Source organism: Callithrix jacchus, chromosome 5 (assembly GCF_049354715.1).
Source record: "Callithrix jacchus isolate 240 chromosome 5, calJac240_pri, whole genome shotgun sequence".
Classification (NCBI taxonomy): Eukaryota; Metazoa; Chordata; class Mammalia; order Primates; family Cebidae; genus Callithrix; species Callithrix jacchus.
The window spans coordinates 162,939,456-162,957,658 of NC_133506.1; the positions used below are offsets into that span (position 1 = coordinate 162,939,456).

General features: G+C 44.4%; 1 protein-coding gene across 7 annotated transcripts in view; it reads right to left on the reverse strand.

Annotated features, from left to right (window-relative positions):
* The window catches only part of ENOX1 (ecto-NOX disulfide-thiol exchanger 1), a 626,515-nt gene extending 613,356 nt beyond the window's left edge, over positions 1 to 13,159 (reverse strand). For 6 of the 7 annotated variants that reach the window (XM_035302562.3, XM_035302561.3, XM_035302569.3 and 3 more), the window contains exon 1: positions 12,842 to 13,159. The gene's annotated coding sequence lies outside the window, so the exon portion shown is untranslated. The remainder of the gene's footprint in view (positions 1 to 12,841) is intronic. The other variant, XM_078375366.1, reaches the window with a different exon arrangement.
* Between the last annotated feature and the right edge of the window lie 5,044 nt (positions 13,160 to 18,203).

Here is an 18,203-nt window from a genome sequence, read left to right on the forward strand (position 1 = left end):
TGGGACTCTCACCTGGATAAACCCAACCATCCTTCAGGTATGAATTTATAAATTAACCCATATAAGCCTCTGACCACTTCACCCTCATTATGCCCTTTCAGAAAAAAGGGTTTTTTCCAAGTACTTATCATAAGATCCAATTACATAATTACTGTTCTGCTTATCTGTCTGATGTTCTTTCCAGTAAATTATAGACTCCCAAGACAGGAATGGTGCTTATTTTGTTCACCACTATGTTCCCAGCATCTGGTGTGAACTTGGCACAATGAATACCTATTCTTTAGGCACACACAATGAATATCTAGCATGGTTTTCTCCAAAAACATTAAATCTCTACCCCAAAATTATTATAAAGCTATAATCACAATATCACATGAAACTTAAAGTACAGGCTAAAGTTATTCTAAAACTCAAAAGAAGTAGATGAGGAAAATCAGAAACTACTTAGAATCAACCCAATATAAAGTGTATCCACCAAGCACAGAAAACAGCTTCTCTAACTTCTGTAGCACCTGCTTTGTGATGCTTGATAGAACCAAGTCTCTAATGCCCAAGACAATTCCACTTAAAAACTCTCTCTTCCCGCCACAGCATATTACTAGGTAATAAGGAAAGAAACATAGTGTACATCTCTGCAGAAAGCTACAATTGAAATGGATAAAAGACTAGAATTCAGGATGTCGGAGAAGCTGTTAGCTGTTCTCTCATATGCATGACTTTCTTGAAAAAAGGAGCATAGAGTACTACCAGAAAATAAAGGCCCTGGACTTAGTCAGTTCTGAGAAACAAAGAAAAAGGAAAATGGAGGAGAAACTCACAGAAAGGCAGGCATAATTGGTGTCTTGTTACTAAACAAACTGCTCTTCGGTGATTATAGGTGTGCACGTGATTGATTTTTCTCAATCTTGCACTTGTTTTAACTAGAACCTTAATTTGTCCATGAGGCTGAAGTGTGTCTTAATTACTTGCCTTCAAAGCTTATGCCCATTTAAAATAAGCTTATTTTTTTCCATTGTCTGTTCACTCAGAGCTGCCTAATCCACAATCCTCCCACCCAGCACTCACCACTTCTGATCATTATGGAGAGCAGGGACAAGGGATGGCCTTACAGACAGGTTCCAAAAAGATCCATCTGTTCATGACCCTGTGCACCAGCCGAGAACGCATTTCCCAGCCCTGCTCTCACTGCAAGGGAAGCAGAACATCAAGGCCTGAACACATTTACCATCCATGCCACAAGCAATCTTTTCTTTTTTTCTTTTTTTTTTTTTGAGATGGAGTTTTCGCTCTTGTCACCCAGGCTGGAATGCAATGGTATGGTCTCAGCTCACCATGACCTCTGCCCCACAGGTTCAAGTGATTCTCGTGCCTCAGCCTCCAAAGTAGCTGGGACTATGGGTGCCTGCTACCACACCCAGTTCATTTTTGTATTTTTAGTAGAGACAGGATTTCACCATTGGCCAGGCTGGTCTTGAACTCCTGACCTCAAGTGATCTGCCAACCTCAGCCTCCCAAAGTGCTGGGATTAGAGGCCTGAGCCACTGTGCCCAGCCTCTTTTTTCTTTTTTTTTTTTTTTTTTTTGGAGAGACAATGTCTCCCATGCTCTTTCACCCAGGCTAGAGTACAGTGGCATGATCATAGCCCACTATAATCTCAAACTCCTCTGTGCTCAAGCAATCCACCCACCTTGGCCTCCTGAGTAACTAGGGACTACAGGTGTGCATCCCTAACACATTTAATTTTTGTATAGGGAAGGTCTCACTTTGTTGCCCAGGCTGGTTTTGAACTCGTAGCCTCAAGTGATCCTCCCATCTTGGTCTCACCAAGTGTTAGAATTACAGGTGTGAGTCACCTCACCTGGCCCACAGATGATTTTCCGATACTTAAGTTTTCTTCCGCCAAAGCTTTGAGTCTTCCCAGGCCTGGTGGTGATTTGCATGGCTACTAATTTGAAGACTATCCCCATGTGTGCTGCAGTGCCTGAACTGCTCCTGCCATCTGAGGATGGAGTGCCCACAACTGGGTAGTTGATGTGTCCTTTTGAACATCTTAGAGACAGCTCTAAAGCTTGTTCTTAATTGAGGCTGCAGCTTCCTGCTCTCTCTGCTCGGCTGGGGGCCCCTGGAAGAAGAATGAAGTTGCTAGGGGGCCTACATGGTTGCAACCAACAAAACTGCTTTCCAACAGAGATGGGGAGCCTGAGCAATCACCACAATGCCCCACTGCCACCCCTAAGGATTCCAAGTTGCTCTTTTGTGCCTCCTTCCTTCAGGCAGTGTGTGTGACCACTGTGGTGGCCCCCAGCTTTGCTCCACTGACAGCCCTTCTTAATTTGCCTTATGTTTGAAGACGCTACTTGAGGCCTGTTTCTTTCTTACCCAAGCATTCTTACTAATGTTCTTGCCATTGCTTTTATGATAAAACCACTGTATTTCCAGAAGCAATGAGGTGGGGGACACTGATAATACTATAAAAAGTATTTTTATGCAGTCAAGTGCCAGCCAAACCAAACCCTATGGAGCAAAGGTATGACCTGAAAGTCAGCGTACATTTAGGACTGAGTCATGAGACCAATGTTACCATGTTAAGAACATAATACATAAGAGATGAGGTCAGTAAGAACTGCTGGTAGAAAATAAGATGGGGAATGTTAGCAAATGAGGGTTTGAAGGACAGAATAACAAAGACCTTGGAGGAAGATTACCACATTGCCAAACATGTATGAAAAAGAGGTGCTTGGAAAAACACAGAGGAGGAGGGAATGAAGAGTCAGCAGAGGAACAGAAATTACTGGTGGCAGGGGTGAGGTTATACATGCCGGCAACTTCTACCCCACCTGGAACTAGCAAGAGTTTTGCGGTGGAAGAAGCTACACTGTCAGAAGACAAAAATCTTACCAGATTTATAACATTTCCATGCTTTGAAGAACTGGGGAATGTTTAGGAAAATAGAAATATCTTCAAGTATTTTCCACTGAGGAAATGAAATTCAGAGACTTGATTACTCAGGTGATGGAGGTGCAGACAGCCTAACACCAGATAGTGAGGTCATCTAGAGATTAGCGTGAGCAGGAAGCACTGCCTCGCCTGGACTACAGCAGGAAGTAGTATTGCTGGAATCTGTGGGACAAAGTCACTAGCAAGCAGCTAGAACCAGAGAAGGTCTGTCATGCAAAAGCTGTGCTACAGAGCTGAATTCCCATTGCCAGGGATGCTGCCCGAAGCTAGGAAAAAGAATCTTAAAATCCTGCATTGCCGTTTTTCCTGCGGTCTCCCAGCAAGCCAACTGACTCAGAAATCTGAGAAAGAAGCCTGCAGGGGTAAGCCCCCTCGTATACAGAGAGGAGCAATGAAGAGCAAGGAATGCTGTACCTGACACAGGAGGGGAGGATAGAAATGCCAGTGAAAGGGCGAGGAGTTCCAATGAGCTCGAATAAGAAGCCCCGTTTACAAGAGGCACAGTAAAAAGGTTTGCTTATTGCCATACAATGGTGACAAAGGAATGAATAAGCTAGAAGTTCTACCGTCTGGAATAACCGACTGACCTTCCTGCCACATTCAGGTGGCCCCTAATGCTGCTGTGGAAAATACAGGTTGAAAGGGGGTTGGGGAATTTACTCTCTGTTACATTTTCTTCAGTTACAATTAAGTCAGGACTAGTCCAGACAGGTGAAAAAAATTCATAAGAAAAATTCTACAGTAAAAAAGACTTTTAAAATGAAAAATATCATTAATATCATAAAAGTAAATACATATGATACATATGTGTGCACACACATACATACATGTACAAGTAAAACTGAGGAAATCTGAACAAGATTGTCAGTGTCAACATCCTGCTTATAAAAGTGTACGCTATAGTTTTACAAGATGCTATATTTGTAAGAACTGGGTAAAAGGTACACAGGATCTCTCTGTATTGTTTTTTTCCTTTCTCACTGTCACCGAGGCTGGAGTGCAATGGTGTGATCTTGGCTCACGGCAACCTCCACCTCCCAGGTTCAAGCGATTCTCCTGCCTCAGCCTCCCAAGTACCTGTGACTGCAGGTGCCCACCACTAGGCCTGGCTAATTTTTTTTTTTTTTTTTTGTATTTTTAGTAGAGATGATGTTTCACCATGTTGGTTAGGCTGGTCTCGAACTCCTGACCTCAAGTGATCCACCCACCTCGGCCTCCCAAAGTCTGCGTTATTTCTTAAAATTCCATATGAATCTACAATTATCCCAAGATAAAGTGTTTAATTAAAAATAGCATAAATATGTACATAATATCCACAACAAGGCTTCTTTTTTTTCTTTTTTTTTTAGACAGAGTTTCACTCTTGTTGCTCAGGCTGGAGTGCAGTGGCACAGTCGCAGCTCACTGCAACCTCTGCAGTGATCTGATTCTTCTGTCTCAGCCTCTCAAGTAGCTTGGATTACAGATGCCTGCCACCACGCCCAGCTAATTTTCATATTTTTAGTAGAGATGGGGTTTCACCATGGTGGTCACTGATCTCAAACTTCTGACCTCAGGTGATCCACCCGCCTCGGCCTCCCAAAGTGCTGGGACTACAGGCATGAGCCACTGCACCTAGCCTGACACTGTGTGTCTGGGGCCTCTTACACTCCCATGCTCAGTATTTCTACTGTCAGCCCTCTTTGTTCTCTTTGTTAAGCAAAGCCCAGTAAGCTCTCTGCTGACCAACTCCACAACTTCTCATGATTTGGTCTTTTCTTTGTCCCTGACTCTATACCACTTTTGCAAAAATACGGGGATGATGCCAGGTTGCTCTTGTTTGATTATTCAGCCTTTGCATTTCTTACCATAGAGAGAAGCCAGAATATTGGTATGCATACATGGGACAATTAGAAGCCTGCCTTATCTTATTTCATATCTTCTAACAAGTTTCAACCTGTTCATTTCATAATGAAGCATTACATGTGAAACAGCTCTCTTTACAGATGTATGCATTCTTTCTCTCACTCTCTGTACCGCTTGATCTCCTTTGGGAACTAGTAGCCTAAGAACTGGCGGGAAGAAAATCGCAGTCAAAAGCTTGGCTATGACAGAACAGGAGGAAGAAAACAACCCCGGCCCAGCTACTGCTCATTCACTTAGCTAAAATACAGGCCACCAAAGCAGCAGGGAAAACAGCAGACACAAATGCACAGAGGCATGCTAGGTCTTCCAGAAACTGACGGTGGATGAAAATCACCTCTTGGCCAAGAGCAAGAGGGGAAATATCACTATTCATCACAAAATGATGCACTACAGATCTCTCTTCAACTCTCCTTCTCTACAACTCCACAAATCCTTCCTGTAAAAGGTAACTTTCTTCCTTTAATGATCTGATCGTGAATTATTCATATTCTTCAATTTATCTTTCCTTCTTCTGTTATTTATGCTCAGACATGTACTACTTGACTGCAGAAAGCCTAAGATTACAGGCAAGACAGAGGATTCCCAGCCCTTCTAGGGATGCCAAGTCCAGTGGGCAGGGCAGGGCAACAGGACAAGGTGGAGGACTGAACACTCATCTGCGGAATGGCAGTGAGCTAAGTGACCACCTGGCGCAGGCCCCTATGTCATGCTGGCTGTTTTAGACAACAATCTACCTCAAATCCTTTCCTTATCTCTATCCCCACAGTTACTACCTTGGCTTAGGTGCTCATGATTGTTTGTCTGAGCAGTGCCACTTCCTAGCTGGTCTCCATGCCTCCAAATCCTCCTCCATCAATCCATTTCCCACACATTTGCCAGAATAATCTTTCTAAGCTGCAAATCTAAGGAGCAGTGACCTCATCTTAATCCTTCAGTGGCTCTCTATCACCTGAGGCCAGGTCTCCCAAACTTGCCTCATTATTAAAAAAAAAAAAAAAAAGGCAGATTCTTTCATATCTTACTTTGAAGAAGCCAACCTGTGACCGAATTTAAGTACAAAGTTATTTATTTGGGGAGGGGATCCTAGGACATACTGGTAGAGGAATGGAGAAGGGAGAGAGCCATTTTTAAAGCACAGGTCGTCTAGCTGGCTATGACTGAGTAACTGAGACTCAGTTTCGTATGGAAACTATGGGATACGGTGTGAAACAGGCATCAGTTATCTACCCAATAGCAGAGAATGCTAGCATATTACCTGGCCCTCTTGTGTCACTGGCTGAGGTCTATTCCTGAGGCCATTAACTGTGCTGCGCTATTAAGCTTCCCCCACACAGGAGAGAAACCCCGGGTGGGAAATAGGAGGTACCTGCAAAACTGCATACTGAACCAGGGAATGTCAGGGCATAGGAGTAGCAAACTATGTCCGCTGCAGCAGGGCATGTCCCTGACGATGTACATTCAGTGGGTCTTAAGTGGGACCTGGAAATCAGTATTGTGACGAACACATCATAGGATTCCTATGAATAGGCAGATTTGAAAAAAACTGACAACATTATTAAGTCCAAAATCTTTGGTGGACTCTACCAGGTCCTCCATGGTCTGTGTCTTCTTCCCTGCTCTCCAGACCAATCTCCATGCACAATCCATGTGGCAGAACACACTGAATATGTGCACTTCCCTGCAAGCAGCTGTCTTCCATGAGCAGCAACTGTGCCTTAAGAATCTGTATGCTCCCTAAAGCCAAATACAGTACCATTTACATAGTAAATGCCCAACATATGTTTATTAAAGAAATAATCCACAAATAAATACATAGTATGGTGTTACGTAAGTAGTATTGAAAGGTTCCCTGGCCAAAAAAGATCTTCCCTGTGTATTAAAACAGTAGGTACAATTCCACTATTAAAACTAATCAAATACATACTGAGCACCTAATCTATGCAAGACACTCAGAAATCCCTCCAGAAAAGTACTCTAACCTTTTATCAGCTTTTACACTTTAACAAAGATTTGCTGATACACAGACATGAGTAAAACCCTACAAAGGACTTAAACACTTGAGCAGTGGAAGAAAGGGAAAGGGCACTCGTTGTAAAAGTAATTGGAAGTATGTAAGACTTTACTTATCCTGTGATTCTGTCAGGTTTGTCTTCGGGAACAATACCTCCTCCCTCACAAAGATTCAACAGGATAAAGAGGAAAGTTTTATTTCAATGTCATGGAACACCTGGAATTATTACTTCTTTCAGTGACTAGAAATGTGGTACTTGGGATCCAGATGGTGACTGTGACTCTGGGCTCTACCCCTCACATGCACAATGGCTTCTGAGGCTTTCTAGATAGATGCCCAAGGTGCTCTCTTGCAAATGAGAACAGAGCAGAGGCAAGGCGTTGGCCACTGCAGTCATTACAGACCTCATCTGTGGCTTTTCTCCCACTGTCAGAGATGTGAACACAGCACCTTGGCCACATTGCAGTGTGGATAATTACACTGAGGCTAGCAAACTTTACCCTCCAGCACCAACTAAACAAAGTGTTTCTTTGGACTTGCTGCCATAACCTTTGTTATGCTGCTGTGGGCTACTGAAGAGCTATTCTCTACTTGGGATGGCTGTATTTGTGGAAATAAATAGCTCTGGCATTACTTTCTAGACTGAAAATATCGCTGGCTAAGTTGGCTATTTTGGCTTAAAAATGCAGCGCCAGAAACAATTAGAAATTACAGTAATTTCTTCTCCAATCTCTAAACTTTTATTATCCACACAGATGAAGCTTGAAATATTTGCAGCATTACACAAAGAGGGAGAAAAGACGTATTAATTCCACAAAATATCTACTTAGCGCCTGCCATATGCCAGGCTACATGCCGTAGGTACCGAGCCCTGTTCTCTGTGCTGGGGCACTGGGATGTTATGTTGTCAGTAAAAGTAGGAAAATTTTCCAGAGGGAATAATTCAAATGAATTCTTCCTATCTTGTTACATTTCTAAAAATCTGAATACATTATTTCAACTTGAAAAACTACCATACACAATGCTCCCAATCAAATACTACTTTTGTCCACTTTTAAAATAAGAGTCTGTGGGACCTTAAACTCTATGTGTATGCGGAAGTATATGTGTATCTAAGAATGAGAAAATACGCCTTCCTGCCTATCCTGGAGGGTAGCAAATAGAAGGCGGCTTATATATTTATTTGTTTGCTTATTTTTAGTAATCGTCCTATGTGGGTGGGTAAGAGTTTACAGGTTATAATAGCAGAAGCTGACATAAGAAAACTGGAAACATAAATATCTCTTGTTTAAAGCTCTTTTACTGAATGAAAAAAAAAAACACAAAAATCAGACCCTTTAGTATTCTATCACAGGAATGAAAAATGACAAAAAGAAAAAAATTTAAGTATTGTGAGTGTTTGCACCTATATACAAGTTATCTTGCACATGAACATAGGAGAAGTTAATTAAATCCCAAGATTCCAGTAGATGAAATTAAATATATGAACTACAGAATATTTAACAGCACGCCATGCAAGTAGATACAGAAATAATCCAGAAATTCTTTTAAGAAACATAACCTTGAAATTCAGATAAATCCTGGTGGATCTGAAACAAATACTCTTTGAGACAAATTATATCCAGTCAGTAGAAAACAGCTCTTTTTAAGTAAGGTTCACTTGAAATTTGCCAAATTAATATTCTTTTGGAAACTCCTTCCAGCTAGAACGAGTTAATAGTAGGATTCTAAAACTAGATTTAACGTGCTGCAAACCCATTTATTCCCCTCTACAAATCTACTAAGGTGCGTCTTTTCTGGTGAAAGTGTCTCTTTAATGTACTTAATACTGTCAGTGCCTTGTTTCTCCAGTCAGTCAACGTCAAGGTTTGCTACTTAAGGAGTTGCAGTAAAGTCAAATGCTTACTTTTGTCATAAATAATAAACAGCAGAATACAGATTCTTTAAAACAGCATAAGGAACCTTAAGATGTATTACACACAATATATATTTCCTAAGTTTAGAAGAAATGCATAATAATGCATGTATGATCCGAGTTTCCCATCCAATAATCCATTCATTATCATTTTAGCATTAAGAAACAATCTGCACTATCACCTCTCAGAGACAGATGACTCATCTTCCACTAGCAGGCATTAGGTAACACCTTTGGCAAGACGGCTTTGATAAAAGACTGAAAAAAATATTATGCAGGGACCCAGCCATCCCATGAACTCCCAAGAGCCCAGATCACTGTACCAACAGTAAGTCTACTGCATTGCAGGATAGGAGATATAATGAGTGATTGATTGTTTAATTAGCTATAATGTACTCTTACAGATCTACAACCTGACCAACACCATCTTGAATCTCATCCCTGCTGAAAATTCACACGCAGAAGAAGAGATTATTAAGGACTGCCCAAAGCCATAGACAACTACCAAAGCAACTGACTGGGCTTCCCGGTTTAGGGAAAGAGGCAGGAATCATAGGACTTTTAGACATTGAAGGCAGAATATATTGTACACAATGCATCTAAGACCACAGTCTAGCCTAGCATGTCAGTGCTGAATTTTTACTCTCAAATGTTACTGTACTTTCTAAGTATAAAATTAGAAATTACAATTAGATTTTTATAAAGATAAAAATATTGGTTGCAAATTTTATGTAAATAAAGAAAAAAGAAAGAATAATTAGGGACAGAAATGAGGGGAAATGGTCAAGTGTGACCCAGGGGAAGAAATCCTGAGACTGGGTCTGTCACCAGGGCTGTGTCACAAAATCTCGATATGCCTCAGTGTTCCTTAAAATTAAAGGGTTAGGCTAAGCTCAGTCTTTACTTTTCTCCTAACAGTAAAATCCTGCCATCTATTTAGGTATCATAGAAAAGTCGAGTTTTTGTAATATCCTAAGAGCACCTAGCAGCAGCAGAAAAACGTGCTTACGATGTTTACTGACTACAAAGGAAAGAATGAGAAGGGTCTAAACAATCCTCCCAATCTTGCATTTTTCAGTTTATACTAGGCTTAAGAGGGCAATTGAAGTTAGATGCTTCATTTCATCCCACAATAATTCTTATTACAATAAAACATTTAATATTCCTTTAAAATATCCAAAAAAATAAAAAGAAAAGGAAAGGGAAAGAAACAGCGTCACCTTACTCAAACGAAACTTAACGGCTCTGTCTCATTTGGAGGGTTGCAGCGCCTGAGCTACAGTGTGAGTATCAGGATGTGGAAGCAGCTGTCACTGCTTTGTTTTTCATTCACAGTCGGCGGTTGCCAGGCAACAAAATACTATTGTCTGTTTCCGTGATCTATTGGCCAATTCTTCTGGTGATAATGCTTTCTACAGTTTAAAACAGGGCCACCTTTTGGACAAAAAGAAATGAGAAAAAAAAATTCCAAGAATGACAATAACATACATATGAATAAATACACTGAATGTCCCTAAAATTATGTGTATAAATATACAACTGTGTGCTGATACACATACAAACATTTTGCATGTATGCATATGTGATTATATACATTCCCCTACATACAAACTCATATAAATTTAATAGGCCCACAACTTGAATCTAAATCCCTTAGGAAAATCAAGGTATGAACTAGAGGAAAAAAACACACAGAATTATTTTCTTAACAACAGCAGTAATTTCCAGTTTATCACATATATGAAATCCTGTTTCCTGAATAGGAGGTCCTCCAGTCAGAAAAGCAATTCTGTCTACTTATATAAAAATAATAATAATGGGAAGCCTTTACCATCTACTTTGGAATCATGTAATACATTTAATATGTTGTTTTACTATCATATGCTACCAGTGTGTACAAAGATAATCCAAAGAGTGTTGCTGTTTACACCCAATAATCTTAAATTTTATTCATCTTAAAAATAATTGAATTGTTCTCCCTGAAATAGCCTCATGTGATTCCCCACTTTGTTTTGGTATGGGTCCCTGGGGAACAACAGTCATGCTATGTTACTCTTGCATATTTCAATAGCTTACAGATAAAATAGCACACAGTGTACTCAATATAAAGTTGTCAACATTAACTTGCATCAGTCGCTGTTTGTTTTGCATTGACAAGGCTTCTAAAGATAAGAATGACAATATTCTTAGATGTACAGACACAACATCAAAACAGCCTGAAGGAATTAAAGCTGGAAAATGCTAGAGGCAATCACGCTTTGAAATGAAGAGAAATCAGTATCATATACACACACACATATATTTCTTCAAAGGCTCTAAATAACGCCGGAACAATCTGCATTTTATGCAATGCTCATCCGTCTTCCCTCACAATATTCCGAAAGCACTTTAACTATTTAAGGCATCCCTTCCAAGAGGCCTTTCACTTTTGGAAACTCATTATCACTTTCAAATCTGTATATTACAAGAAACTGGAAATAAGCAATATTCATCACATGAATAAACATTATTAATATAAACTCTCTATCAAAGGGGCAACGCTAGCAAAACAAAAGCAGAAGGTGTTAACCATGAGCTAAGTACCAGCCAGTATCACCACTCTCCCTGACAGATCTCTCTCCAACAGCACGCACCTACCTCTGGACAGTGCCCACCAGGTTTCTCCCTCACATCTCACCCCACAAATGATCCACTTCCTCCTCTCTCTGCTTTCCAAGCTCGCTCACCTGTGTCTCTCCTTCAGGAATCAATTTCCTTCCCACTTTATCCGCCTTCTTCAGATCCCTTAAGCACCCTTCATTACTTTCTCTAAACTACCAGACTCAAATGTGCAGCCCAGTTGGCCACGAACCTCTCTCTCCATGTGCTCTTATTTCCTGTATTCTCCTAGGTCTGCTTTTAAAAATTGCTACCACCGAACAAATGCAGTCTTAATAAATTAGGATTACAAAGCCAGTTTCTTTTTCCTTTTAATGTTAAAGCAGTGAAAGGTTGAGGGAGAAAAAGAGAGAAGCAGGAGTGTATCTGGGTGAAGCATGGCTCAGTGGCTATACGGTGAGACGCAGGGATTCCACAGAGCTGGGCTTGCCCACCTGTCGACCCCACTTTCCCCATGTGCTCGCCGCGGGATGACAACCACAACACTCCAGAACCACCCCCCTCCGAAAGGGGGCGGGGTTACGCCTTCAGCCAATCAGGACCCGAGAGCCCCGGGTGTCCAACCTATGGGGTGGCTGTGGCCGTGCAGGGGGAGGACGTGGGGTGGTTTGGGAGGGGCCGCGTCCGTGGGAGGCGCGCACGTGTCGGGTCCGGAGAGGCGGGGAGGCGACCGGCGTCCAGGGGCCGAGGCGCGAGCTCTGCACCTCAGCAGCGGCCGAGTCCGGCTGGCCCAGCGCCTCCTTTGCCTCGCGCGGGGCCTGGCTGGGCGCGCTCCCGCCGAGTAAGACCTGTCCAAGGTGTCCGAGCTCCCCGGGAGACGGGGCAGTCACAGATAACAACAATAGTGCCCAGCGCAGACGAGGCGGGGAGGAAAGTTTCCGGCCCGCAGCAGAGCGGAGCCCACCACGGCTGGAGGAAAAGGGATGCAGGGCGGGAGGGTGACAACCTGGAAAGAGGAGGGCAGCGGGAGCACTGTGCGGACAGGACCGGGTCCCGGGGGCGACGCCCGCCAGGGGCGGCTGGCGCCGGGTGCGCTGTCCAAGGTGCAGGGGAGGTGACTGGCGCGCGGCGGGCGCGGAGCCCGGAGCCGACACTGGCTGGCGGACCGTGGGGAGAGCGAAGAACAGCTGTCTGGGGCGCGGGGCACCCCCGGGCTCGTAAAAGTGACGGAGCTTGAGCCAGGGTGCAGCGGGGAAGGGTGGGGGGGCTGCGCCGAGGCCCCCACGCGTCCACGCACCCCCTCCTTACCAGCCTCACCTCTAGCTCCACTCCCCTCCCCCCTCGCCCACTCCTCTCCCAGTCTAGATCCAGGTGCCCTGGCGGGGGTGGGACCAGAGGAGCCCGGCTCGGAGCCCGGACGCCCCAGGGATGCTGCGGGCCCCGGAGCTGCTTACCTGGGGGCGCCGTTTGGGGAGCGGAGGCAGCCCGCCGCGCGGAGTGGGGCGCCGGGCGCGGCACGGCTCCTCCTAGCCTCGGCGTCCTCCTTCTTCGCTTCTCCCGGACTCTGTCCCGGGCACGGAGCTGGGAGATGGGGCCGGGCTGCGGTCGCCGTTCCCTCCGCCGCCGCCGCCGCCGCAGCAGACAGAGGACGCCCCGTGGCGGCTGGAAGCCCGTGTGAGTAGCGGCGCCTGGGAGAGCGGGGATCTGCTGAGGGGCGCTGGAGACTCCGCGGCTGGAGGCGCGCGGCCGTGCGCACGCGCGCCTGCAAATGTGAGTGTGTGTGTGCGCGCGCGCCCACGGGGTGGAGGAGTCGCGAGGGGAGGGGGAGAGAGGCCGAGGGATGTTCGTAGGGACCGAGGCAAAATTCTGCGCTCCCGGAAATCCGTAAACGCGGGGAAGGAGGCTCGAACGCGCGTCTTGCTTGGAGAAGCTGCCCACGGGGCGGCAGCAGAGGAGAAGGGGAAGGCAGCGAGGCGCGCCCGGGCTCCGGATCCCAGCCGGGCAGAGCCGAGCGGAGCGGAGCGCGCAGCCACCGATGCAGCAGAGGCGGCGCCCGCAGCCCACGGTCGCGCTGCCCCCTCTCGGGAGGGGCCGAGGCCGCTCGCTCCCGCCGCCGCCGCCGCCGCGGTCGGGACTGCCCTGCTGGACGCTGGGGAACCGAGAGAGGGACAACACGGTTGCTAGGGCGACCTTGGAGGCGCCGGGCCCGCTGAAGGGCCAAGAGGAGAACCCGGGCGCACGTGGCTGACTACTGGCTGGAGCGGCCGTGTGCCGGCGTTGGGGGCTTCGGGTAGATGGTGGAATTGGGCCGCGCGGCCTGAGCAGAGGATGCGGTGTGTGCGGCCCAGGGTGGCTCGGCCAGGGTGCGGTCAGCGTGCAGGTTGGTAAGGGTGAGGGGATCCTAACCCCAGGTAACACGTCGCCTTTTTTTCCTCTTTGGATGCTACTTTTCCTGGAAGTTGTCCACTTCCCAGATAACAGTGCCGGCCTCCTCTTTGTTAGGATTCAACTTCGCTTTGCAGGCATCCCAGCAGTGCCTCCTTCAAATCAGGCTCGTCCAAGAATGGATCCCACCCCGCAACTCCCGCTCCTCCTTCCTCCCAACTACATTGTAATACCTTAGAAGTAAATAAATGTTTAAAGCACATTACATGCCCTGCCTCTTAAAAGATATACTGTCCGAGTGGTATATTTTTCCTTGCTTATTTTAAATTCTGAGTGGAATTTTATTCAACCAGGCATTTCTTCAAGGATCTTAAGGTCTGAGTAATACTTGAAATACCCTTCTGGCAGGAATCCTCAGTTACAGGGATTGTGTTTTGCATACTTTTGCATGTCCTCCAGTCTCGGCATAATACCCTGTACACTGTGAGCTCCCTGTAAATGCTGAATGAATGACATTGTTTTTCTAGCTTCACATAACCAGAAGGCAAAGAGTTGGATGCTGGGAAAGTCATTACCACCCCACTAGGCTTACTTGATTTTAACTTTTGCCATTTCCCTGTGTGTGGCTATTTTCCCCCCTGGCGGTCAGAACCCAAACGCAAGGAAAGACAATACTGATCCATTGTGCACCCTTAACAAAGGGTGCATGCAGAAGCACTCTGCAGGGAACCCAGTGGGATCCCCTGGGTATGAGAGGGCCAAAGCTTGGAGCCTAACCTCTCAAATGTGAGAGTCGCCCTTCATGAGCAGTTTATTCTGTACCTTCTAGAGCAGAAGGATGGGGGAAAGAATTTTAAGAGAAGTACACTGTTTATTGTTTTGTTTTTGTTTTTTTGAGATGGAGTCTTGCTCTGTCACCCATGCTGGAGTGCAATGGCACAATCTCAACTCACTGCAACCTCTGCTTCTTGGGTTCAAGCAATTCTCCCACCTCAGCCTCACAGTATCTGGGATTACAGGTACCCGCCACCACACCCACCTAATTTTTTTGAGTTTTTAATAGAGAGGGGGTTCACCATGTTGGCCAGACTGGTCTCCAACTCCTGACCTCAAGTGATCTGCCCACCTTGGCCTCTCAAAGTGCTGGGATTACAGGCATGAGCCACCATGACAGGCCAGAAATATACACCTCTATTAGCTTATCAGGTACGTATTTTTCTCTTGTAAAGAGTAGTGTTCATGGACACTGACCAATACGTGCAGGGTCACCCCAGACTGCTAGTTCTGCTGTCTGGTGAAGCACCAAGTCCACAGCCTTCAACCTCGGCATTTCTACAATCATCCTCTTAGAAGCAGAAGTCTTCCATTTTGCATTCCATGCTAAATTTCAATTCCTTTGAACTAGGCTCACCTATGAGCGGCTTCTCTCTCCACTCATGATATCACAGCTGTGAAATATAACTGAAATAGAGTAAAAATTAAAATGGATTTATTTGGGTGCTGCCTTGTGTTCTCTAGTGGGGGGGGTCCCTGTAACTGACTTCTCTACCTTCACTCAATTTACAATCTTCTTAGAAGACATTTATTGTGATATTGGAGCTTTTTTGTTAGGTTGGAAGCTTAGATATTTAAATTTTTCACTTGAAAGTATCTCTAAAACTTGCAGAAGAAGCAGAAAAACTCTGATGTCAAAAGTGGACACTTGACAGCCAACCTATAGAATGGGTATGAGTCGGAATTTTCCAAAACAATTGTAAAGCTTCATTTTCCTTAGAAAGTTGCTCTTAGGGTTTTTTGGGCTCAAAGAAACTGATACCTGAAAAATGGCACTTTGACATGCTGGACTGTCTCACCCAAAGCACAGGGTGAAGTTGTTCTCTGAAGGTCTTTTATGTACCTAGAAACCAGACCTGCCAAAGAAGAATACTCCTACCTTCTCTGTGTTTTTATTACTCTACCTTACGTCCCAGGAAGAAAGATTGAAGCCTGTCAACACAACGGGACATACTCTTGTCACACTGCTCTTCAGGCCCAGCAGACTTCATCCCAGGCCACTGTGTGTTCATCAAGCTCATTGAATTCCACCAAAAATTCTTTACTGTCCCCCTTAAAATCATCACACTTTCCTTTCTTTTCTTCCCCTGGGAAGATGGATATATGAGCATCTGTACCCCACTGGGTTAGTGGGCAATTATTCGGCAATTCCCACGTGTTATTCAAATGAAAATAAATTTTGTATATCTTTTCTCCTATTAATCTGCCTTTGCGAGTTGATTTTCAGTGAACCTTCAGTAGGTTGAAATCCTACAATTTTAACAGCTTCCCAAGTGCTTGTCTTGGTGGGTGGACGAATGTTAATAAAGCTGTAACTTCTCTGATCACCACCAAGGGGGCAGTTGTGTCTTTGTAAAAATACACTTGGCTGGGCGCGGCAGCTCACGCTTGTAATCACAGCACTTTGGGAGGCCGAGGCGGGTAGATCACGAGGTTAAGAGACTGACCAACATGATGAAACCCCGTCTCTACTTAAAAAATACAAAACTTAGCCGGGTGTAGTGGTGCGCACCTGTAGTTCCAGCTACTCGGGAGGCTGAAGCAGGAGAATTGCTTGAACCCATGAGGCGGAGGCTGCAGTGAGCCCATGCGCCACTGCACTCCAGCCTGGCGCCTGGTGACAGAACAAGACTCTGTCTCAAAGAAATGTACATAAATACATACATATATACATACATACACGCACTTAGCTGGGTGCGGTGGCTCACGCCTCTAATCCCAGCACTATGGGAGGCTGAGGCCGGCAGATCACAAGGTAAAGACATTGAGAACATCCTGACCAACATGGTAAAACCCCGTCTCTACTAAAAATACAAACATTAGCCGAGCATGGGGCGCATACCTGTAGTCCCAGCTACTTGGGAGGCGAAGGCAAGAGAATCACTTGAACCCGGAAGGTGGAGGTTGCAATGAGCCAAGATAGTGCCATTGCACTATAACCTGGAAGACACGGCAGGTCTCTGTCTCAATGAATGAATGAATGAATGAATGAATACACTTATAAGAAACCAACGTTTAAAAATAAGAATGTAGGCATATAGCAATCTTAATGTATGTTAACATATAAGTAATAAGTTAATGTATGTTAACATAAAAGGTAAATAATAGAATTACAACATGGATATATAGTATTTCTGATCAACTTAAACATAAAAGTTTGGAGGAGCCACTAGGATTATATGCTATCCACCCATGGCTCCTCCTACTACTTAAGTACTAGGTAATAATAAAATGTACAGCCGAGAGGTCCATTTTTATATGTTATTATCAGCCGGATTTAAAATCAATAGCATATTTGTAAAAGTTCTATTTTTCGTCCTAAAAAGGGAATGCTGTTTATCATATAAGTGCTTTATTCAGTTTGCAGCAGTGCAGGAGACTGGTCAATCACTGACTTAAAAACACAGGATGGTGAAGGTGTGGGGCCTATGGAGAAACATTCTAAGCTGATTTGATTGCAACTGTTTTGTCCATCTAAATTAAGCAATCAAGGCTTTAAAGACTGATGCCTTTAGACTGTGAGATGCACCGTGAATGCCAGAGTCAACTCCTCATGCCAGGAGCCCATTGCCCCAAATTCTCTGAAGTGAGAAGGCAGGGACATTCGCTGAAATGCTGTTGATTTTAGTGGCTGTGAGCACACATAAGGATACAGGTAATGTCCCCCAGAGTTAGGTCCCAGACCACTTAGTCCATTAGAATTTTAAATGATAAAAAACACCTTGACCTACACCTGGAAAGAAAGTACCAACTCGGTTCAGAGTGTAGCACAGGAACAAGAAGCAGCCTCAAGTCATCCTGCTTGTAGCCGTGTTTTTAAACATTGCCTTATTCCACATACTGTTTAGGAAAACTTAATTTTGACTGGAGATCTGACATCTTTAGGAAGGTAAAAAACAAAATCAGAGAAAAAATGTGGTTACAGTTTATACAAAGCAAAAGAAGACTACTTTTCTTTCTTAGTCATCATTGCCGCCGTTTGGGATGCAGGTAGATATGTTTAGTATCAGTGATTCTAACAGTTTATGGAGCTATGGATTTCCAAGAAACTGAAGAAAGCTATGGATCCTTTCTTCAGGAACATGAACACATGAAAGTGTAAAAAATGTTTGAATACAATTTCAAGGGGTTAAGGGAACTTCCTCTGAAGCCCAGGTTAAGAACTGCCTAATATAGATTCACTGCACCATGACATTTTATAGCTAAAGGGAAAAGAATGGGTAGATTTACTAATACCACTTTTAATCTAATAATTTATTTTATTGTCAACACCAAAAACATGCATAAGCAAATCAGTAAACCGAACAAGTATTTATTGAGTACCGACTTCATAATCAGTTCTGCTCTTCAAGCTGTTTGTTACCAATAAAGTAGAAA